Here is a 23,639-nt window from a genome sequence, read left to right as displayed (position 1 = left end):
TGAAAACATTAAGCTGAGGGAAAAGAGGTGGACATAAAGGGCCACCCACTACATGACTCCATTCACATGCAAGTCCAGAAGCCAGAAATCCATAGAGACAGAAAATAAAGGCCAGGCGCGGTGACTCACGCCTGTAATCCCAGCATTTTGGGAGGCCAAGGCAGCGGATCCCCTGAGGTCAGGACCATCCTGGCCAATGTAGTGAAACCCAATATCTACCAAAAATACAAAAATTAGTTGGGTGTGGGGGTGTATGCCTGTAATCTCAGCTACTTGGCGGCTGAGGAAGGAGAATTGCTTGAACCTGGGAGGTGGAGGTTGGAGTGAGCCAAGATCGCACCACTGCACTCCAGCCTGGGTGACACAGCAAGACTCCATCTCAAAAAAAAAAAAAAAAAAAGAGTAGATTAGTGGTTGCCTAGATGACTTCTAACAAACACATACACCTATCAAGAGGAAGAACACCGCCACCAATCCAGAATGTTCCCTCATGCCCTCTCCCAGCAAAGCCCTACCCCCACCCTACCCCAAAAGACACCCCCAGTACAATTTCTTGCCTGTTCTAGAACACCACATAAAAGGAATTACACAGCAGTTCCTGCTCTGTGGAAGGTCTCTCTTTTGCTCAGCATCATGTTTTTAAAGTCATCCATATTGCGGCATGGATCAGATGGCTAATTCATATTGACATTCATTAAACAATGGTTGGACCAGTCCTACCGCCTTCCCTCCCCCCATCTCTCGCTCTCTCTCTCTCTCTGTTTCTCTCTCTTCTCTCTCTCTCTTTCTCTCTGTCTTTCTTTTTCTTTCTTGAGATGGAGTCTCACTCTGTGGCCCAGGCAGGAGTGCAATGGCATGATCTTGGCTCACTGCAACCTCCGCTTCCCAGGTTCAAGCTATTCTCCTGCCTCAGCCTCCGGAGTAGCTGGGATTACAGGCACGCACCACCACACTCAGCTATTTTTTGTTATTTTTAGTAGAGACAGGATTTCACCATGTTGGCCAGGCTGGCCAGTCTTTTAAATGAATCCAACGAAATCTAAATATAATGGTCATTTAATCATCAAAAATTTTTAAGAGATATTTTTTTGACAGGCTTAAATGTTTTCTCCTTTGCCTCGTATTTTCACACCACTTTGCCCACAGAATTTTATGCCAACATGACATATCTTCTGCTCGAAGTCCTCCACTGGCCTCACTGTGCTTTTCTGTAATGGAAATATGTGTATAAGTTGAAATGCCACTTTTCATTCTTTACTTCATAAGTCTCTTATCTTTGTTTCTGCTAGATTTATTATTTTTCCATGATTAGCTCAGAGTTTCTCAAAACCACTGATTTGGATATAAATAATCTATATTATACATTTCGATTAAAAAATGTTACACAGAAAAAGGAAGTTTTAACTGGGAATGCATCTCCTGATGAAGGGGACGGGGCTTTTTTCCTTGTAGCCCCTGTTTCCATGGGTGACGATGACTTGTTTAAAAGACACTATTCCGCATGGAATGTCCTCCTGCTTTATGGGTTTTAGGGGCTAGCACTGAGCAACTTTGTTCACACGAACAAGTCTACGGGACAAAGTAGGATTGGGGCAGCAGTTCCGCAAATCTGAGACGTGCCACCGGGAATCGCTGCTGCGGTCGGGGGCTGCGACGCCACCAGCCCCAGGATGGAGAGCGGCTCTCTGGGCGTCCGGGCAAGTCCATGCTCCGAACGGGGAGGCCGAGGGGCCGAGGAAGGCGAGGGTCTGGACATTTGCTGCCCTGGAGCCGCGTGAGCCCGCCCCGCCCTGGAACGTCCTCCCGGGCGTTCTCGCCTTTGCAGCCCCCGCCTGACTGGGGACTCTCCACTCCCCACACCCTCCTTCCATCCCCGCTTCCCCCTCCCTGGCCCTCCTCCTCCCGCGTCGTCAACCACGACAAAGGAAGGCAATGCCACCGCTGACCGCCAGAGGGCGCGCCCCAAACGGACACTGAAACTGGGCGCCCCCTGGCCGAGAGGGGCGCAGCCGGAGAGGAGGCGCAGGAGGAGACCGGGCGGAGTGGGAGAGGAGGCGGAGTGGGAGAGGAGGCGGAGTGGGAGAGGAGGCGCAGGGGCAGAGGGGCCCAGGGAGCTTCGAGCCTCCTGCCTGGGTCCTGGTTTGGTTGCCCCCGCACTACCCAGTGCTTGCCCACCCTGCCTCAGTCTCCCCATCTCCCAGCCTCGGGGCTCCTCTGGCGGGCTGGGGCCCACCCTGGGGCAGAGGCGCTGGGTCTGGGGACTGCTAGCATCAAAATGCCTCGAAGTCTTGGCCTAGTTTTCAGGATCCCTGTAATTAGGACCCCCACCCCCACAGGAGCCTGTCCAGAAGGTCCCGGATGTGGCTGGGGTGTCGTGGACACCTGCCATCTTTTCCGAACGCTGCAGACATCTGCCTCCCACTCCAGTGCAGGGGGACCTGGGCCCCCTCAAGGAATGGCTGGGAGTGGGAGGGTGGGCCTGGGGTTTCACAGCCCACACCTGAGGCCAGTCACAGCCCGACTGGGCCAGGCAGAAGCTGCACAAACTCCACACTGGAAAGGTGGAGCCAAGGGTGACCCCAGCCCACCTGCCAGCACCACCCCACCCCCAGTATCTGCCGGGCACAATGGGGCACACCTAGCCCCACCCTACCCACCCTTGACATGTAAGGCCTCAGCCAGGAAGTCCAGAAAGAGGAGGGCATGGACGGGGGTCTCAGGAAGTCCAGAAAGAGGAGGGTGTGGACGGGGGTCTGTACCAGAGGCCTCCGCCACCCATGAAGCCATCAGGCCTGTGGGCCGCTCAGAGCAGGACAGGATTCCCTGGTCTAGAGGGCCCTCAGGCTGGCCTCCATGGGGTGCAGCGAGGCTGGGGTACAGAGCTGGGTCCCCACAGCCCTCACCTCCCTGGCCCCATCCATCACAGCCTAGCTCCTCCTGGAGCCTCCTCACCTCCCTGGCCCCGGCCATCACAGCCTAGCTCCTCCTGGAGCCTCCTCACCTCCCTGACCCCGGCCATCACAGCCTAGCTCCCTGGAGCCGCCTCACCTCCCTGACCCCGGCCATCACAGCCTAGCTCCTCCTGGAGCCACCTCACCTCCCTGGGCCTCCATTTCCCCCTCCATAGAGCAGAGGTGTTGACAGCTCTAGATGGGAAGGCTAAGCCGGTCTGTCTTTGCAGAGTCCACATGGTGGCAGCACACGGTCCATGCTCTGCACTCAGCATCCCATCACAGGGTGGAGGGGATGTTCTGAACCCCTCTTCGAAACTCACAGAACCTGGGGACAAAGCGGGACAGTGTCTTATCATTGAGGGGTGGCCACAGGAGGGGCCCAGGGACCAGCACCAGGTACAGGAGCAGACCCATGACCCAGCCAAAAGGCACCAGACACACTGGGCACGTCCGGGCCTGGGCTCCCTCTGACACGGGGCACCTGGATGGGTGCTTGAGCACAGCCAGGCCTTCAGATGACAGCCATCCCCACAAGCATCTGACCACGTGCGACACCCCGCACCCAAGCTTCCCAAATGAGCCCCTCCTAAATGCCAACTCCAGAAACCATGAAATAATTGGCCGCTGTTTACACATCGGAGTGGCTGGCCGTGCGGTGAAAGGCACCAAGCTGCTGGCGCACGCAGGGTCATCTCCCTGTGGCTCCCGCTGCCCGGGGTTGCCCCCCTGCTCCCCTCCTGCAGGGCTTGCTCCCAGCAGGTGCATCTTCCAGCTGGGCCTGGAGACCTGGCGCCACGCAGTGCAGCGGTGACTCTACAGCGCTTTTGTGTGTGGCTCTGGGTGCTCCCGCCCGCCCCCTCCCAGCTCAGCCTGGGCACCTTTCTCTGGGTCACTGTGTCCCAGCACTCTCCCTTCAGGAGGCTTGGGCTGGCGGTTGTGAATGTTTCCAACCGGGTGGTCCTGACTCCCCACCAAGTGTGTGTCCACCCCCTCCCACCATGGCTGCTCCCCACATTGGTTCAGGGAGCCCCTGAGGAGGTCCATGGGGTCCCAAGCCCACCGATGCCCACCGATACCCACCACTGCTTTCAGCTTCCTCCTCCTTGCCAACCACCAGGTTGGTGGTCTCTTCCTTCCCACTTTTATTTTGTGTTCCAGGGGAACATGCTGCCACCAGGCTTTACTGTGGACTGTGTCCTCTGTGTCTCTGGTTGTGCAATCTCGGTGGCTCATGTTTTACAAGGAGGTTGGGGAGAGCCAAGGCCGTGATCACTTCTCCCACATCCTTCTCCAAATCGAGAGGTTATGATATTTAGCCTCAGAACCAGTCGTCTCATGCTCAAGGCCTGTGGGCCAGGAATCCCGAGCTGGTGATATTGAGCCAGGAATCCCGAGCTGGTGGTATGCACTGTTGCTTTTCCAAACAGAAAAAGAAGAAAAACTTGCAGGCCAACCCAGTTGACTCCTTAAGCTACCTCTTTGAAACTCACAGAACCTGGGGACAAAGCAGGGCAGCGTGTATATATAAAGTTGATAAACTTCAAAGACGGCTGCGAAGTCATGGAAATCCATGGAAGAACCCTAAATGCATATTCCTGAGTGAAAGAAGTCAGTCAGAAGAGGCCACATACTATATGATTCCAACTCTAGGACATCCCAGAGAAGGGGAAATTACAGAGATAGGAAAAAAGGACCCGTGGTTGGCAGGGTTAGTGGGGAGGCAGGGATGAATCAGCAGAGCACGGAGGGTGTTTAGGGTAGGGAGGGTAAACCGGTCCAGCCACTATGGAGACCAGAATGGCGATATTTCAAACAGTATTTCAAAAACTTAAAATAGAATTGCCACATCATCCGGCCATTTCACTTCTGGGTATTCTCCCAAGAACTGAGTGCAAGGACTTGAACAGATATCTGCACACCCGTGTCCACAGCAGCATCACTCACCAACACCCAAGGGTGGAAGCAGCCCAGGTGCTCAGGATGGATGAACGTGGTGTATCCAGGCCGGGAGAGGTGGCTCACGCTTGTAATCCCAGTACATGGAAGGCCAAGATGGGTGGACCGCTTGAACTTAGGAGTTCAAGACCAACCTGGCCAACAGGTGAAAATTCATCAATACAAAATAAACAAAAATTAGCTAAACGTGGTGGTGTGCACCTGTAGTCCCAGCTACTCAGGAGGCTGAAGTGGAAGGATTGCTTGAGCCCAGGGAGGTCGAGGCTGCAGTGAGCCATAATGGTGCCACTGCACTCCATCCTGGGCACCAGAGCGAGACCCTGTCTCAAAAAGAAAAAAGCGGCGTATCCATCAAAGGGAATATTATCCAGCCTCAAAAAAAAAAAAAGAGGTCCTGACACAGGCTGCCACACAGGTCAGCCTTGAAGACATTATGCTGAGTGAAAGAACCAGACACAAAAGGGCATAAGCTGTCAGACTAAGAGAGCAGTCAAAACCACAGAGAAGAAAACAGAATGCAGGGTGCCAGGCTGGGGGAAGGAGGGTGTGGGGAGTTTGTGTTTGCTGTTTCAGAGTTTCCGTTTGGGAAGGTGGAAAAGTTCTGGAGATGGGTGGCACAACAATGTGAATGTACTTACGGCCACTGAGCTTGAACTGTACATTTAGCCATGGGAAGATGGTGTGGGAACAAACCCTCAGTCAGTCGGTCTGGCAGCAGATTTGATGCAGATGAAGAGGGAAGTGAGGAATCAGTAGCGAAGACTGTGCTCACCCTGATTGGCACAGATAGCTAAGGAGCTGTTAAGGGGGTTCAGAAGAGGTTAAGACATAGGAGAGATGGATAAGAAGGTTTTCCGTACTTCTGATCGAGATTCCAGAGGGGCTGGGCACAGTGGCTCATGCCTGTAATCCCAGCACTCTGGGAAGCCACGGCAGGTAGATCACTTGAGGACAGGAGTTCGAGACCAGCCTGGCCAACATGGTGAAAACCTGTCTCTACTAAAAATACAAAAATTAGCCAGGCATGATGACAGGTGCCTGCAGTCCCAGCTACTCGGGAGGCTGAGGTAGGAGAATCCTGGAGAACCCAGGAGGTGGAGGTTGCAGTGAGCCAAGATCATGCCACTGCACTCCAGCCTGGGCAAGAGAGCAAGACTCTGAAGAAAGAAAAGAAAAGAGAGGAGAGGAGAGGAGAGAGAAAAGGAAAGAAGAGAAGAAAAGAAAAGAAGCCGGGTGTGGTGGCTCACGCCTGTAATCCCAGCACTTTGGGAGGCCGAGGCGGGCGGATCACAAGGTCAGGAGATCGAGACCATCCTGGCTAGCACAGTGAAACCCTGTCTCTACTAAAAATACAAAAAATTAGCCGGGCGTGGTGGTGGACACCTGTAGTCCCAGCTACTCAGGAGGCTGAGGCAGGAGAATGGTGTGAACCCGGGAGGCGGAGCTTGCAGCGAGCCAAGATCGTGCCACTGCACTCCAGCCTGGGCGACAGAGTGAGACTCTGTCTCAAAAAGAAAAGAAGAGAGAAGGGAAGGGAAGAGGAGAGGAGAAGAGGAGAGAAGAGGGGAGGGAAGGGGAAGGGAAGGAGGGAAGGAAGGAAGGAAAAAAGGAAGGAAGGAAGGAAGGAAGGAAGGAAGGAAGGAAGGAAGGAAAGAAGGAAGGAAGGAATTCCAAGAGGTGGAAATAGATAAAACGGGAGAGCCCACTACCTCCCTGACAATATGGCTGAGAATTTTCCAGAACTGATAAAATATGGAAACTTCAGCCTCAAGAATGCAGCACTCCCAAGCAGGAAGAATAAAAGCAGCCCATCCCTAGATCTCCCTTGGTACACTCAGAATGCTGAAGGAGAACTTGCTAGAGGCAGACCCCACGAATGGCAAGAACAGAAGCAGATGAACGTCTCCGAAGTGCTGAGGCAGAGGCAGAGGCAGAGGCAGAGGCAGCAGCCGGACCCACACGCCCCGCTCCACTCCCACTTACGGGTATGGGAAAAGCACTGGATGAGCAAACTGACTACACCGCCACCCAGTTCCTCAGCAGAGGAACCTCCACAGATACAGCTCAGAAAGAGGGGATGCCTGGGCTGCCAGAAAGAGTGGGGTGCAAACATGTGCAAACCTCAGTGGGTGCTGGCTGTGTGCAACAAAGCCCTGTTGAAAGCGAAGGGTAATAAAGGCAAGATAGACCTGAGTACTGGGCAGTCATAATGATCTGTGAGCCAAGAGGGGTGTGATCTGTCAGGAGGAGGATGGAAATGCTGGCTATCTTTGTATTCTAAATATACTTGCTAAAATTCTAAGAGTGACTATTTTAAAATAGAAATAGAGCATATAACTTCCACTTAACTCTTCAAGGAAAAAAATAGAATGTCAGATTGAGCCAGAGCCACGGAAGAGCACTCAGGCAGCGGGAGCTACACGTGCAAAGGCCCTGGGGAAGGAGGGCAGAGGCACACGACTGGCACTGACGTCAGTGCGGCTGGACGCGGACGGGTGCAGAGAGGGGTCTGAGACACGGCTGGAGGCAGCAGGACCAGACGGGATGGAGCCTCAGGGCCGTGGTTCTGAACTTCATTCCAACAGCAGAAAAAGGGAGGCATGTTTGTAACTGCAGTGAGGCAGGAGCCATGGACAGGATTGCATCTGTGGCTTGCCAGCATCCCGCAGGCTCCCATGGGAGCAGACTGCCCTCAGGCGCCAGCGGAGGGAGGGAGAGCAGACAGAACCATTTTGGCCCCTGGATATAGGGGCGGCAGGGGAGGTGGTGAGCAGTGGAGGAAGGGAGATTTAGGAAGCAGTGCCTGGCTCCTCGGTGTGGGGGCCGTGAGGGGAGGGAAGAACACGGAGAGAGGCTGGCTCAGGGCTTGACAGAGTGGTGGGGTGTCCCATGGGAGGCAAAGGCAGATGGTGGGGCGGGCGAGAGAGTCACGGTTCTTTCAGCCTCATCAAGTGTGTTTCTGAGGACATGGAGGGCGGTGGGAGGCTGACAGTGCAGAGAGAGCGCGGGAGTGGGAGCGGGGCCGGGGGCAGGACCTGCCAGGCTCAGTAGCACTCGGGCAGTCTTCATAGATGAGATGGGGCACGGCCCCTCACGGGAGGGAAGAGGAGGGGGTAGCAGAGGCAGAGCTGGGGCAGCCAGGGAGGTAGGAGGATGCTATGGACTGAGGTGTGACTCCCCCAAATCCTTATGTCAAGTCGCAACCCCCAATGTGACCAATTTGGAAATAGGGTCTTTAGAAGGTAACTGCGACCTTTACGAAGTCATAAGGGTGGACCCTAATCCAACAGGACCATGGCCTTCCAAGAAGAGGAGGAGACACCAGAGGCCGACGCAGCAAGGCCGGGAGAAAGGTTTCATCAGAAACCAACACTGACACTGACGGCACCTTGATCTCGGACTTCCAGGCTCCAGAGCTGTGAGAAAATAAATGTCTGCTGTCTAAGCTGTCCAGGCTGAGGTCTTCTGTTACGGCAACCTGGGCTCACTCATACAGAGGGGAACCAAAAGCATATGGGGTCCTGGCACCCACAAGCGAGCGTGTGTCAAGAAAGAGGAAGCAGAAACCGCGTGCATGGCTGCTCCTTCAGAGCACGCAGAAAACTGTGCAGATAGGGCACGGGCACAAACCCATGTGAGCAGAGAAGCATCTCTCCAGGTGCACACCCGCACTGCTGAGACAGAGCTGCCCCCGCAGGGCTCAGATGTTCCCCATGAGAGCAGCGCCATCCCCCATGCCTCCTGAGGCTGCCTGGGTCCCACAATGGCCACCGCGCCATCTCCTATCCCACAAGCCCTCCTAACCCTGCCTCTCCCCCATCAAGATGCAGGGTCTGTGTTCCCTCCCCTTGAGCCTGGCCAGGCCTTTGAATCTCTGCTGACAGAGGACAACAGAAGTGAACTGTGTTGGCTTGGTGCATTACAAATGCTCACGCCTGTAATCCCAGCACTTTGAGAAGCCAAGGCAAGACGATCACTTGAGCCTAGGAGTTCAAGACCAGCCTGGGCAACATAGTGAAACCCCCACCTCGCTACAAAAACAAAAAAAAAAATTAAATTTAAATTAGCCGGGCATGCTGGCGGGCACCTGTAGTCCCAGCTACTAGGGAGGCTGAGGCAGGAGAATGGCGTGAACCCGGGAGGTGGAGCTTGCAGTGAGCCAAGATCATGCCACTGCACTCCAGCCTGGGCGACAGAGCGAGACGGCGTCTCAAAAAAAAAAATTTTTTTTTGTTTTAATGAGCCAGGCATGGTGACACACACCTGTAGTCCCAGCTACTCACAAGGCTGAAGCAGGAGGATCACTTGAGCCTAGGAGGTCAATTCTGTAGTGAGCCATGATTGTACCACTGCACTCCAACCTGGGCAAGAGAGCAAGACCCTATCTCAAAAAAAAAAAAAAAAGTGAGTGGGTGACTTGCCAGCTATATTCTGTCAACGAACAAGAAATAGACCAACACTGCAGATCAGGAAATCAAAGAAAAAGGGGGTCTCAGGAACTGCAATTCAGGAGACACAGATCTAGCCAGGAGCTCAATCGTGTCTGTGCCGGGGAGGCCCGGCAGGGGCTTACAAAGGTTTGCGGTGAGTCCACACATCCAGAAGGCGTTGGCATGGTCCATGACCAACGGTGAGGGCTTAATAGCGTAGGACAGCTCTGGCTGATAATCAGTCTAGTCAGGTGGGCCTGTCCCCAGGAGACCAGTGATCAGGCCTGGTGTGAACAGTTCAAATCGAAGTCAACTGGTTCATTGATTTGGCCCAGGTCAAGGAGTCAATTCCATCTGGCGAGTTGGACTGGGTCCAGCTCCTCCTGCTCTCCCAGCTGCTTTTTAGATAGCCCTGACATAACCATCTCCATTACGGAATTTCTTTTCACAGCTCTGGAGTCCATGCACCTCCACCATGTTCCCCTGGGAGGCTGACTCTTGGGCCCCCAGCCACCATGCTGAGTGAGCCATCACAGAGCTGGCCCTCCACCCCCCACCTCAGGCACCCCAGCTGATGCCATGTGGACAGAGACGAGGCAGTCCTGCTGAGCACCGTGCAAATACACGATCTCTGGGATTTACATTTGAGGGTCATTTGTTACACAGCAACAAACAGATGCATTTTGCCTGTGGCTCCAAGAGACCACCCCTCATATTGTCTTATGCCCAATTTCTGCCTCCAAAGAAAGAAAAAGTAAAAACTAAAAGACAGAAATGAAATCCACAGGCAGACAGCCCAGCGCCGCACCCTGGGCCTGGTAGTTAAAGATCTACCCCTGCCAGGCACAGTGGCTTAAGCCTTGGGAGGCCAAGACGGGTGGATCATGAGATCAGAAGATCGAGACCATCCTGGCTAACACAGTGAAACCCCGTCTCTACTAAAAAATACAAAAAAACTAGCCGGGCGAGGTGGCGGGCGCCTGTAGTCCCAGCTACTCGGGAGGCTGAGGCAGGAGAATGGTGCAAACCCAGGAGGCGGAGCTTGCAGTGAGCTGAGATCCGGCCACTGCACTCCAGCCTGGGTGACAGAGCCAGACTCCGTCTCAAAAATAAAAAAATAAAAATTAAAAAAAAAAAGATCTACCCCTAACCTAATCAGTTATGTTATCTATAGATTACAGACATTGTATAGAAAGCACTGTGAACATCCCTGTCCTGTTTTGCTCCGATCTGATTGCCGGTGCATGCAGCCCCCAGTCACGTACCCCCTGCTTGCTCAATCGATCAGGACCCTCTCATGCACACCCCCTTAGAGTTGTGAGCCCTTAAAAAAGACAGGAATTGCTCACTCACGGAGCTCAGCTCTTGAGACAGGAGTCTTGACGATGCCCCTGGCCAAATAAACCCCTTCCTTCTTTAACTCGGTGTCTGAGGAGTTTTGTCTGCGGCTGGTCCTGCTACAGTGCATCAGCCCACGGCAGAGCCTGGCCTCAGCTCTGCAGGTGGGCTGCACCATCCCTGGTGTCCTGGCGTCACTGGTAGGAGCACGTGTTTCTCTCTCAAAGGTGTCCTGGTTTGGAAGATGAGTGGTACTACCATCTCATCAATGCAAAATCAAAGGCGCCCTGAGGCAGCCCCCACAGTTGAAGGGCAGGCTGCCTCAGAAGGGGCTTAAACCCCTGCCATCGGACCGAGCTGGCTGATTTAGTTTCCTGCCCTCTAAAGTGGAAATTAAGAAATTGACAATGAAAATGTCCCCTTTAGGCTGGGAGCAGAGGCTCATGCGGATAATCCCAGCACTTTGGGAGGCCAAGGCAGGAGAATCCCTTGAGCCCAGGAGATGGAGGTTGCCACGAGCTGAGATCGCACCACTGCACTCCAGCCTGGGTGACAGAACGAGATCTTGTCTCAAAAAAGTCATAGCTTGACTTCCAGAGTCTTCCTGTCTGCTTGGTGCTGGTCAGTGATCTCTGGAAGCCCTCCAGCTGCCACCTTCCTTTCTGTCCCTCCCCAGGAGGGACACACAGGCCCAGAGGAGGTGACTCCGGGCAGGCAGTCCCAGGAGAAAGGGGCTCCACCCTTCCCCTGCATAGTGGGGAATGTTTGGGATCTCCTGGGAGGGGCCTGCCATGGGGGCAGTGTGGGAAGGTACTCAGAAACCACCAGCACCCCCTACCTTGGTGGTCCTGGATTCTGGTGGGGCCCCTGGAAGCACAAGCCCATGCAGGTCGCAGCAACACCACCCCCTCCACAGTGAGACCGGTGTCAGAGTGACCTGCCCCGACTAGTCACAGGGCTCCCTCCTCCTTGGGACCCTCCCTCCTTCCCAGCCCAGAGCCCCTCGCTCCAAAGCTTCCCTGCTCCTACCCCATCCTTGTCGATGAAGAGAACCCCAACAAGCCCTCTTCATCGAGGGAGGGGAGCACGCCCACTCACCCAGAAGGGGATTGGGAACCAGAAGTCAGGTGAGCCTCCCTGAGGTCGCAGGGCCTGATTCTGGCACCCCAGTGTCCAACACCTGCCCCCATTACTGCAGGGTACTTTACAGCCCCCACCTACACCTCAACCCCCTCCACCTCCACATCTGTTCAGGCGACGTCCCACACCACCTGAATCTTACTGACCACTGGTGAGAAAGGGAGGGGCAAGGTTGGTCTCTGCATGGTACAGCTGGGTAAACTGAGGCAGCACATTCTGGGCAGCCCAGGACTCCCAGGTTCCTGCCAGCCCATGGCCTCTCCTACCTTGCATGGGCTTCACAGTTTGCCAGCAAAGCCACAAACGAGGGCTCGTGGGCCAGCGACTCACTGTGCCCTCCCCACTCCACCTCAGTTTCCCCCGTGGAGCTGGTCTGCAGGCCCGGCATCCACACCCCCCAGTGCACTGCTCTGCAGGTCGCTGGTACCTATTCTGGCTTCACGGGGACCCCCACCCAGATGCACCCTGCAGCCGACTCCACCAGACCCACGCTGCCCGAGTATTTTTAGCAGAGGTTCAGGTGTGTCTTAAACCTCAGCTGAAACGTGAATTTCCGCCCTGACGGCTGCAGCCAGGAGCCACACGTCTTGCCTGGTGGGCGTGGGCGGTTCTGACCTCGGAGGCACAGCTGCAGGGTCTGCAGTCCTCTGGGAACTTCCTCCTCCCAGGTGCCCCGATTTGGGCTCCCCGGGTGCCTCCACCCCAGGTCGCCCAATGGGCTCTCCCTTGCCCTGTCCTCCGCCTGGAGCCCCTCCGGATGACGGTCGCCACCCCCTCTCCTTCTCTGTCTGGAAGCTTGGAGAGCAAGAGCAGATGCCTGGGTTCAGGTTCTCAGGGATCTGGGTTCAAGTCCCGGCCCCACCTGCACTTGGGAAAGCTGCTGCCTCTCAGAACCCGTTTCCTCCACTGTGAAGTGGAAGGAAAAGTGCCCACAACGGGGGACTGTTGTGACTATAACCAGCCAGCGGTGCCTGCAGCACCCACAGGCCCCCAGACATCTTCAGGGCTCCCTGTGCCCCAGTCAGTGCCAGGAGCCTGCAGGACCAAGAGGGGCCCTGGCAGGGGTGCACAGACATTCAGATGTTCAGACCTGAGGCCCAAGACCTGCCTGCCAGGACAGAGACACTCCTGCCTGGGGATGCTGGAGTCCCAGAAAGTGAGAAGTAATGGCCCAGCGCCCTCTGCTCTCACTTCCTTCCCACCAAGCACAAGTATTAATCACGCAAACCTCAGCTCCCCGGGGGCGCCAGGAGGAAACGCCTGGCGGAGCCGTCTCCCACCCCGTGCAGCCTGGGTCTCCCTCCATGGTCCCAGCCTCTTCCACTGCCGCTTTCAGTTACCCGGCTTTGTAGGAGCAAGCAGCGTGTCCGTTTTCTTCTTTCTCAAACCATCTTAGCTGCTTTTGATTGGTATTCTTCCAGGAAAAATGTAGAGTACATTTATTGATTTCTTAAAAAAAAAAAAAAATGAAGCCCAAATGAGACTCTGATTAGAATCACATTGAACTTATTATGTCCATCTGGGGAGAATTATGTGTTTATAACATTAAGTTTTCCTGTCCATTCTGTTGGGCTTGCTAAGTAAGCTGACATGGGATCTGCAAATGATGGCAGACGACTATGTAAGATGACCTTGGGAATGTCACGGCTCCACTCCAGGCATCTCCCTGTCCACAGCAGTCTCCTTCACATTCCAGAAACTTCTCTCCACCAGGCATGTCTTTGGCCAGTCCTAGGACATGTACGGCCCCTTGAGGTTTCCAATACTCTGTCCCACCTTTATAAAGAGCCTCTTTGTTGAACACTGCTACCAGTAACCTGCTCTAAAGGTGGGTCTGTCTCCTGCTGGGACCCTGATAGGTGTAAGGGCTTCTCCCAGGAATTCAAGGAAGGTTTAATATCAGAATCCAATCCATGCAAATACCACGTGAACAGATGGTAGGGTAAAAAGGGCCCCAATGTCTCGTGACGCCATGGGTGACTTTTTAAAACTTTCTGAGCAAATTAGAAATGGAAACAAATGAAATATTTCTAATTTGATAAAATTGTTCACCAAAAACCCACCACAAAAACACATGTATGGAAATAGTTGTTGCCAGGAGTTTGAGAAAGAGGAAATGGTTGGATCGGTGGCACACAGCGGGTTTTTAGGGCTGGGAAACTAATGTGAACGACACTGTAATGGCAGAGACACGACACCATGCTTCTGTCAAAACCCACAGAACTTTACAGCAAGAGTGAGCCTTAACGTATGCAAATTTTAAAGTTCAGTCAAGAGGCTGGGTGTCTAGGACGGAAGGCGGGCTGTGTGTGGGCGAGAGCCTCTGGCTGTATTACAGATGTAGGGAGCAGCCTCACTGGAGGCGCTGGGGGAGGGGGCTGACCTGGGTACCCTCACAAATGATGAAGTCTGTGAAACCAAAAGCAAATGCACCTGCACGTGAGCCCTGTACCCCGGTAGACAAATGCTTCTGCCGAGAGGTACAGGTGAGCAATTCCTGCACGGCTGCCCCTGCACACTGGAGCTTATCAGTTCGGTCAATGGATGGTGGGTGGTGGGGCAGGTTCCTTACTGTTGGGTGGGAGCTACAGACAAATAGGGGCAGGGGCTAGAACGACCCACTGCCGAGGGTCAGAGTTGAGACAGCAGCACCAGCTCCTGTGGGCTCCCTCTCCACGCAGGCGGTGTGATGGCTGACTTTATGTGTCAGCTCCCCTGGCCGTGGGGTGCTGGTTGGTTACTTCTGGGGATGTCCGAGGGTGTTCTGGATGAGATTAGTATTTGAGTCAGTGGGTGCTGTTAAGCGGGCCCACCTGCTTTACCGTGGCGCCACCCAGTCTGCCGAGGACCTCAGTGGCACAGAAAGCAGAGAAAGGTGAATTTGCCCCACTCTTTCTGCCATGCTGCTTGAGCTGGGACACTCACCTCACCTTCTCTGGCCCTGACACTGAGATTAATGCCATCAGCCCTCCAGCTCTCAGGCCTTCAGACTCAGACCGCACTTCACCACCAACTTCCCTGAGTCCCAGCGAGTAGGCGGCAGGCGTGGGAACTCTTGGCCTCAGGAATCACCCGGGCCCAGGCTTCAGCTGGCATTTCCCCTGCTTGCACTTCTTTCTCCTGCCACCTTGTGAAGAAGGTGCCTGCTTCCCTTCCCACATGATTGTAAGTTTCCTGAGGCCTCCCCAGCCATGCAGAACTGTGAGTCAATTAAAGCTCCTTTGTGGGCTGGGCGAGTTGGCTCACACCTGTAATACCAGCACTTTGGGAGGCTGAAGTGGGTGGATCACTTGAGGTCAGGAGTTCAAGACCAGCCTGGCCAATGTGGTGAAACCCTGTCTCTACTAAAAATACAAAAATTAGCCAGGCACGGTGGCATGCACCTGTGATCCCAGTTACTTGGGAGGCTGAGGCAGGAGAATCACTTGAAACCAGGAGGCGGAGGTTGCAGCGAGACAAGATTGCACCACTGCACTCCAGCCTGAGTGACAAAACAAGACTCTGTCTCAATAAATAAATAAATAAATAAAACCTCCTTTGTTTATAAATTACCCAGTCTCTGGTAGTATCTTTATAGCAGTGTGAGAACCAACTAATACACCAACTATATTGAAATACGGTCACCAAAATAATAAAGTAATTGTTTTTGAATTTCTTGTTAATCTACTGATTCAGGCTGGGCATGGTGGCTCACACCTGTAATTCCAGCACTTTGGGAGGCCGAGGTGGGTGGATCACCTGAGGTCAGGGGTTCAAGACCAGGCTGGCCAACATGGTGAGACCCCCATCTCTACTAAAACTACAGAAATCAGCTGGGCGTGGTGGCGGGCGCCTGTAATCCCAGCTACTCAGGAGGTTGAGGCAGGAGAATCGCTTGAACCCGGGAGGTGGATGTTGCAGTGAGCCGAGATTGTGCCACTGCACTCCAGCCTGGGCAACAGATAAACAAACCTACTGATTCAGATCTAGCAGCAGCTCTCACGACCAACAGTGTTGAAGAAGGAACAAAAATGAAGCTTCAAGACATCAAAGCAACTGAAACACGATGGGAAAATACACAGGACGTTGCTGACAGTGGAGACGGGAAAATACACAGGACGTTGCTGACAGTGGAGACGGGAAAATACACAGGACGTTGCTGACAGTGGAGACGGGAAAATACACAGGACGTTGCTGACGGTGGAGTCTCGGGTTCTGTGGAGACTGCCAGGTCCTTTGGCCACATTCTCTATTGAGGAACACTCACTTTAGGCTAGAGGTTGGTGAAAATAAAGATGCAACGTTTTTCCATCCAAGTTCAGGGACATCTGAATCCCGTGATCAGTGGTTCTAGTTTAGAAATCCAGCTGCAGAGGTTACATCTGAGTGTGGTGATTACATCTTCACCATTTTCTGATTTTTAGAAAAAAACAAAAAACAAAAAACTGTAATCTGAACCAAGGTATTTGATCTCCCTCCCTTCCTAAAGGTGTCCATGCCCTTGGAGAAGTTTATAGGGGGTGGATTGCTTTTGACCCCAAAGGCTCCCTACATAGTCCAGGCCAGCCTGGGGCTTGGAAGAGGGCAGGTGAGCTGATGAGAACTTCCTCCCTGCTCAGCTTCCACCTGCTGGCACCTGTGTGCTCACCACCCAAAGCCTGGGCCTCCACCTGCTGGCACCTGTGTGCCCACCACCCAAAGCCTGGGCCTCCACCTGCTGGCACCTGTGTGCCCACCACCCAAAGCCTGGGCCTCCACCTGCTGGCACCTGTGTGCCCACCACCCAAAGCCTGGGCCTCCACCTGCTGGCACCTGTGTGCCCACCACCCAAAGCCTGGGCCTCCACCTGCTGGCACCTGTGTGCTCACCACCCAAAGCCTGGGCCTCCACCTGCTGGCACCTGTGTGCTCACCACCCAAAGCCTGGGCCTCCACCTGCTGGCACCTGTGTGCCCACCACCCAAAGCCTGGGCCACGGGCAGCTCCTGTGAGCAGGCTTCACCCTCTTCCCCTCTCACGACTCCCCACCCCAGCTGCAGCCCCTCTCCTCCCTCAGCCCCTCTCCTCCCTCCCCTTGGTTCAAGATGATCCAACACCCCAGGGGATTTCTATCGGGATCTGGTTGGTTTTTCCTTTTTATGATCCCCTGAACCCATCTTCACCTCCCAACTGGGGCTCCCCAGGTTGACCGGGGATGAGCCCACATTGCGCATGATTCCAGGCAGCAAAAGGCACTTCTGGCAGGAACCCGCATCCCAAGGCAGGCCCTGGGGCACCTTGGGCTGGGAAACACCGCGGCCCCCAAATCTCCACTCCCCGTGCTGCCGTCTGAAGCACCACCACGACGGATAGTGTCTGAGCCTAGGGAGAAGCCACCTGTGCTGGCTAAAAGGGGTCCCAGGAGACCTGCCTGGACAGTGTGGGTGAGGCCGTTGCACCCTCCTGCTGAGATGGGCCCTGCCACAGAGCCTGATGCCCTCGAGGAGCTGGGACCACTGCCCTCCCAGTACACATACACACACACACTCACACACACACTCTGACACAAACACAAACACACACAGACACAAATATACACAGATGTACACAAATACACACAAACACACACACACTGACACAAACACACAGACACAAATATACACAGATGTACACAAACACAAACACACACACACAGATACACACACACAGATACACAAACACACAGAGACACATACACACAGATGCAAACACACACACAAACACACACATACACACAGATGCAAACACACACACACAGACACACACACACAGACACACACATACACACAGATGCAAACACACACAAACACAGACACACACACAGACACACACATATAGACGCAAACACACACAAACACACACGGACACACAAACACACACAGACACACACAGACACACATAGACACACACAAACATACGGACACACACACAGATGCAAACACACAGACACACAAACACACAGACACATAAACACACAGACACACACAAAAACAGACACACACACACAGACACACACACAAACACACACACACACCCTTCACAACCTTCTTGGGCTCTTAGCATTTTCTGCGGAGCTATCAAGGCCGGAAGCTCCAGGAGGGACCCCGGCAGGGGAGGGACAAACTCTCAGGAAGGGGCTCAGGAAGACCGTGTTCATTCGCTAAAACACGGAGCGAGCTCACACTGACAGGAAGTGTTTTGATTCCGCACTCAGAGCTAATCCCGTCGCTGGCCAGACATGTTTGCTTTTAGGTTCTCTGGTGGCCCACAGGTCCCAGTTCCAAATGGCTGCCCGTCCCGTCCTCAAACGGCACCCTCCCCCCGCCTGGCGCTGTCTGCAGGCTGTAGAGAGGGCCTGGGCTTTTCACACCTTGGGCAGGTGTAGACCAGGGAAAGGAAGAGGAGAAGGATGTGGGCAACCCTCCACCACCAGAGAGCTCCACCACCACTCCGCAGCCCTGGTGTGGCCCCGTCCCCAAGGGCTGGCCCTGGGCTGGTGGCAGGCCTCAGTCGCAGAGGGTGGCTGAGTCCCACGCACTGCCCCACCCCGTTTCCTGAGACTGAGCCCCTCTCTCTAGCCCCAGAGCAGGAGTCGTCCCCAGCCCCATCGGCCACTGCCCATGAAGCCGGTTGGAATTGCCCTCAGCGGCCACAGAGGCCCCAGCCGGGTCCCCAGCCAGGCCAACATGCACTAGCAGCTCAGAAAGAAAGGCCTTGTGTCCGGTGACCCACCCTCCACCCCGGAATGTGGCCGTTCTCTCCTCCCACCCCTACAGCAGGGCTGAGGTTGTCCCGGGTACAAAGGCCTTTTGTCCCCACAACCAGCACCCCCGACGAGATGGCTCTGGAGCCGGGAGAGTGGCAGCCTCCATGGTGGCCACAGTGGCTCCCAGCTCCCCTGCAGCAGGGCCTCCCTCCTCCCCCAGGCCCAGGCAGAGGGCACCTACGGGGCATCTTCCCTGGCACCCCCTGGCTGCAGAGCACCCTGGTGAGAACGATCTAATCGGAGAGCCCAGGCTTATACACAACTTCTCTCTGCCAGCTGAGAAAGCATGTTTCTCTGATTAACTTGTGTTACCCACAATACACTGTAGACTAGAGAAGGCCAGGACCCTCTGAGGTGGTGCAGTGTCCCCAGGCTTGTGCTGGGTGTGGGTTCCACGGACCGCTTTATTTGTCAAAACTCATATACTTTAGGTCTATGCATTTTATTCTGGGTAAACTGCATCTCAGGCCAGGGGTGGTGGTTTACGCCTGTAATCCCAGCACTTTGGGAGGCCAAGGTGGGTGGATCACTTGAGGTCAGGAGTTCAAGACCAGCCTGGCCAAAATCATGAAACCTGTCTCTACTGAAAATACAAAAATTAGCCGGGCATGGTGGCAGGTGCCTGTAATCCCAGCTACTCAGGAGGCTGAGGCAGGAGAATCACTTGAACCCGGGAGGCGGAGGTTATAGTGAGTCAAGACAGTACCACTGCATTCCAGCCTGGGTGACAGAGCAAGACTCTGTCTCAAAAAAAAAAAAAAAAGTATCTCAAAAATACATGGCCACAAAAAAAAACATAATCGTTGTTTTAAAACACCAGAAAATATAGGCAAGCCAAAAGAATTCTGAACAACCAACAGCCACTGCCCGAGGTCAGTTGCTGTGATTGCAAGTACTTTCCACCTGTCCAGACACCTCCATGCATGTGACACACACAATGCCAACCATACAACACAGGCTGCTGTGAATGCCACTTACATCTGTCAGTGACAAAACCTGACCACGTTTCCACTCACTCTGACACAATATTTTAAATGACCTCGCATTATGCTGTGTGCATAAGCCAATTTGTTTTCAACAAATCCATGTATTGTTGGAAATTGACTCCTTCCAAGGTTACTCTTTCAGAATTCTAAACAGTAGTGCTACAAATATCCTGGTAGCTTGGTCTTTGAGCACCTGTAAGGTGCTATTGTGAGGTAAAGACCCAGGATTGGTGTTGCGGGGGCAAAAGACACTCACCTGCATTTTAAAGGGTTCTCTGTTTTTGTTTTTGTTTTTCATTTTGAGACAGAGTCTCGCTCCGTTGCCCAGGCTGGAGTGCAGTGGTGCGATCTCAGCTTACTGCAACCTCCGCTTCCAGGGTTCGAGCGATTCTCCTGCCTCAGCCTCTCAAGTAGTTAGGATTACAGGCGCCTGGCACCACGCCTGGCAAATTTTTGCATTTTTAGTAGAAACAGGCTTTCACCATGTTCGTGAGGCTGGTCTCGAACTCCTGACCTCAAGTGATCCACCTGCCTCAGCCTCCCACAGTGCTGGGATTACAGGCATAAGCCACTGCACCCAGCCTTAAAGGGTATTTTTAATGCCTTATGGAAAGCAGGGGTTCCAATAGGCTTTCCAGTCCAGTCTCTTCCTTGATCTTTCTAATTTCAAAGAGGCTGGCACACACTGAGCCTGCGGGGGAACATGAGAACCATTCTGCTTTGGAAATAAGGCTAACCGACTAAATGCAGACTAGAATGTAATACACCTTGACAGTGTAAAACTAATACCTGGGCCGGGCACAGTGGCTCATGCATATAATCCCAGCACTTTGGGAGGCCGAGATGGGCGGATCACAAGGTCAGGAGATCTAGACCATCCTGGCTAATATGGTGAAACCCCGTCTCTACTAAAAATACAAAAAATTAGCCGGGTGCAGTGGCGGGAGCCTGTAGTCCCAGCTACTCGGGAGGCTGAGGCAGGAGAATGGCATGAACCCGGGAGGTGGAGCTTGCAGTGAGCCGAGATTGTACCACTGCACTCCAGCCTGGGCAACAGAGCGAGACTCCATCTCAAAAAAAAAGAAAAAAAAAAAAACTAATAGCTGGACTTCTGGCCAGGCGCGGTAGCTCACATCTGTAATCCCAGCACTTTGGGAGGCCGAGGCAGGAGGATTGCTTGAGGTCAGGAGTTCGAGACCAGCCTGGCCAACATGGCGAAACCTCATCTCTGCTGAAATACAAAAAAAAAAAAAAAATTAGCTGGGCTTGGTGGCACATGCCTGTAGTCCCAGCTACTGGGGAGGCTGAGGCAGGAGAATTGCTTGAACCTGGGAGGCGGAGGTTGCAGTGAGCCAGGATGGCGCCACTGCACTCCAGCCTGGCAACAGAGCAAGACTTTGTCTCAAAAATAGTAATAATAATAATAATAATACCTGTACTTCTGCTTTCAAGTAGGAAAGACAGGTCCCACAGGGAAGGCCACCACAACTGCTGACAACAGCCGAGGAGGCCGGACACACGGTGAAAACCTCACTGAGGGCTGGGCGCGGTGGCTCAAGCCTGTAATCCCAGCACTTTGGGAGGCCGAGACGGGCGGATCACGAGGTCAGGAGATCGAGACCATCCTGGCTAACACAGTGAAACCCCGTCTCTACTAAAAAATACAAAAAAATAGCCGGGCAAGGTGGCAGGCGCCTGTAGTCCCAGCTACTCGGGAGGCTGAGGCAGGAGAATGGCATAAACCCGGGAAGCGGAGCTTGCAATGAGCTGAGATCTGGCCACTGCACTCCAGCCTGGACGACAGAGCGAGACTCTGCCTCAAAAAAAAAAAAAAAGAAAAGAAAACCTCACTGAGAAGGCACCAGAGAGCTGCGGAGGCTACAAGGACTTAGCAGACTAAAATTCCAGATAAGCAGGTGATCCACAGCCATCTTTTTACCTGGGGACATTTGCAGATCTCAGGCACTGGGCTAAGGATTGGGCTTGGCCCAGTCAGAGAGCTGCAGCTGGGGGGAAAGAAACCAGCAAAGATTCTCATGGTCACAGGGAGGAAACTGGCAAAATTGGAGTGTCCAGGGCCTCAACCACGCGGCAGGGCCCTCAGCACCACTCCAAGACACTTGTAGGATCTCAATACTGCTGCAGCAGGAGGCTCAGGAGCTGAGCAGCTCCGCAAGGCAGGCCTGCATTTCCCACAGCCTTTCAAAGCGGGGAGATCAAGACCTGCCAGGCTCCCAAGCTGAAATCTGAAGAGACCAATCCCCTAAACCGGGGCAAACCAGAGGAAGCCTGAACCCCATCAAACTACACACCAGTCCACCCGGGTCCATCCCCCGCTGGGTTGAGGGACCTGCCCCTCTGTCCATCCTAACTGCCTAAGGTTTTTCTCCCAATACAGGCCAGGTGACTCCAATTAGAACAACTCCTGTGCAAATAACAACTGTCATTGCCAGACAAAACATAAACGCCATAATATAAACTCACTAGGCTGGGCACAGTGGCTCATGCCTGTAATCCCAGCACTTTGGGAAGCCGAGGCAGGTTTATCACCTGAGGTCAGGAGTTCGAGACCAGCCTGGCCAACATGGTGAAACCCCATCTCTATTAAAAATACAAAAATTAGCCGGACATGGTGGTGGGCGCCTGTAATCTCAGCTACTCAGGAGGCTGAGGCGGGAGAATCACTTGAACCCCGCAGGCAGAGGTTGCAGTGAGCCGAGATTGCGCCACTGCACTCCAGCTTGGGTGACAAGAGCAAGACTCCATCTCTCTCTCTATATGTATGTATATATACACATATAAATAAAATATACATATATGTGTGTATATATATAAACTCACTGCATTCTGAGTGACCAAAACCAGACAGAGGCTGTAGGGTGTTGACAGTCAGGAAAATGGAATGATTCGAAGAACCAGAGGACAGAGTTTGGGGTGACCATGGCAGCTAGAATGTGAGGGGGAAATCCCAGAAAGGAGAGAGCCATAGAGAGGGATTCCCCAAAGACTGCATCAAAAACTCAGCTCAGATCTCTGGCAGAACTTGAGCTATGTGCACACAGGACAGATCCCAAGCAACTCACACAACCGAAGAGAGATTTCCCTGCCAGCCACACAGAGGAGGCAGTGTTCACCGTTTGAGTTCAGTCAGGTTAACTACTTGATGAAACGAAACCAAAACAGTTAATAATCTGGAGAGGAAGATAACGGAATCGCACGTCCGTACTATGTCGTGTTCACAATGCACAGGGTCAACCCCAAATCAACAGACACACCAAGAAGCAGGCAAATGTGACCGAGAATCAAGAACGAGAATGATGGGAGCCAGGAGACAAAGGAATATATCCTTAAAGTGCTGAAAGAAAACACATGGCCAACCTAACATTCTACACCAGAAAAAAATACCCTTCTGAGATGAAAGTGAAATAAAGGCTTTTCAGGCAAACAAAAGCCAGGAGAATTCATCTTTGACAGATCTGCCGTAAATGGAATATTAAAGGAAATACATCTAGGCAAGAGGAAAATGATCGCAGATGTAAACATGAACGTGTAGAAAAAAATGAAGAATACCAGAAAAAGTAAAATATGTGGGTAAATTTAATTGAATATAGACGGCTCAGAACAATACTCGTAGTATGTTATAGAGTTTAAAATACAAGTAGGCTGGATGCGGTGGCTCACGCCTATAATCCTAGCACTTTGGGAGGACAAAGCGGGCAGATTGCCTGAGCTCAGGAGTTCGAGACCAGCCTGGACAACGTGGCGAAACCCCATCTCTACTAAAAATACAAAAAATTAGTTGGGCATGGTGGTGCACGCCTATAATCTCAGATCTCAGCTACTGGGGAGACTGAGGCAGAAGAATCGCTTGAACCCAGGAGGCAGAGGTTGCAGTGAGCTGAGATTGTGCCATTGCACTGCAGCCTGGACGAAAGAGTGAGACCCTGTCTCAGAAAATAAATTAATTGAATAATTTAATTTAATTTAATTTAATAATACAAGCAAAACCACACGTATAACAACCACAACAAAGGAGGTGGGGGATATTTGCAACACAAGTGTCCAGCCAAGTA

The 23,639-nt window shown here is 53.2% G+C and overlaps 1 long non-coding RNA gene and 1 pseudogene across 1 annotated transcript in view; both read right to left on the bottom strand.

Annotated features, from left to right (window-relative positions):
- Positions 1-936: 936 nt before the first annotated feature.
- The window catches only part of LOC117071293, a 30,968-nt gene continuing 8,265 nt past the window's right edge, over positions 937-23,639 (bottom strand). The window contains exons 2-5 of the long non-coding RNA XR_004432230.1: positions 16,065-16,210; positions 13,159-13,267; positions 3,098-3,279; positions 937-1,208 (exon numbers count right to left, since the gene is read on the bottom strand). This is a non-coding gene — a long non-coding RNA (uncharacterized LOC117071293). The remainder of the gene's footprint in view (positions 1,209-3,097; positions 3,280-13,158; positions 13,268-16,064; positions 16,211-23,639) is intronic.
- LOC117071292 lies at positions 16,921-18,211 on the bottom strand (annotated as a pseudogene).

Source organism: Trachypithecus francoisi, unplaced genomic scaffold (assembly GCF_009764315.1).
Source record: "Trachypithecus francoisi isolate TF-2019V2 unplaced genomic scaffold, Tfra_2.0 Lachesis_group3, whole genome shotgun sequence".
In the NCBI taxonomy this organism is placed as follows: Eukaryota; Metazoa; Chordata; class Mammalia; order Primates; family Cercopithecidae; genus Trachypithecus; species Trachypithecus francoisi.
This window is presented reverse-complemented; position numbering and strand designations above follow the sequence as displayed.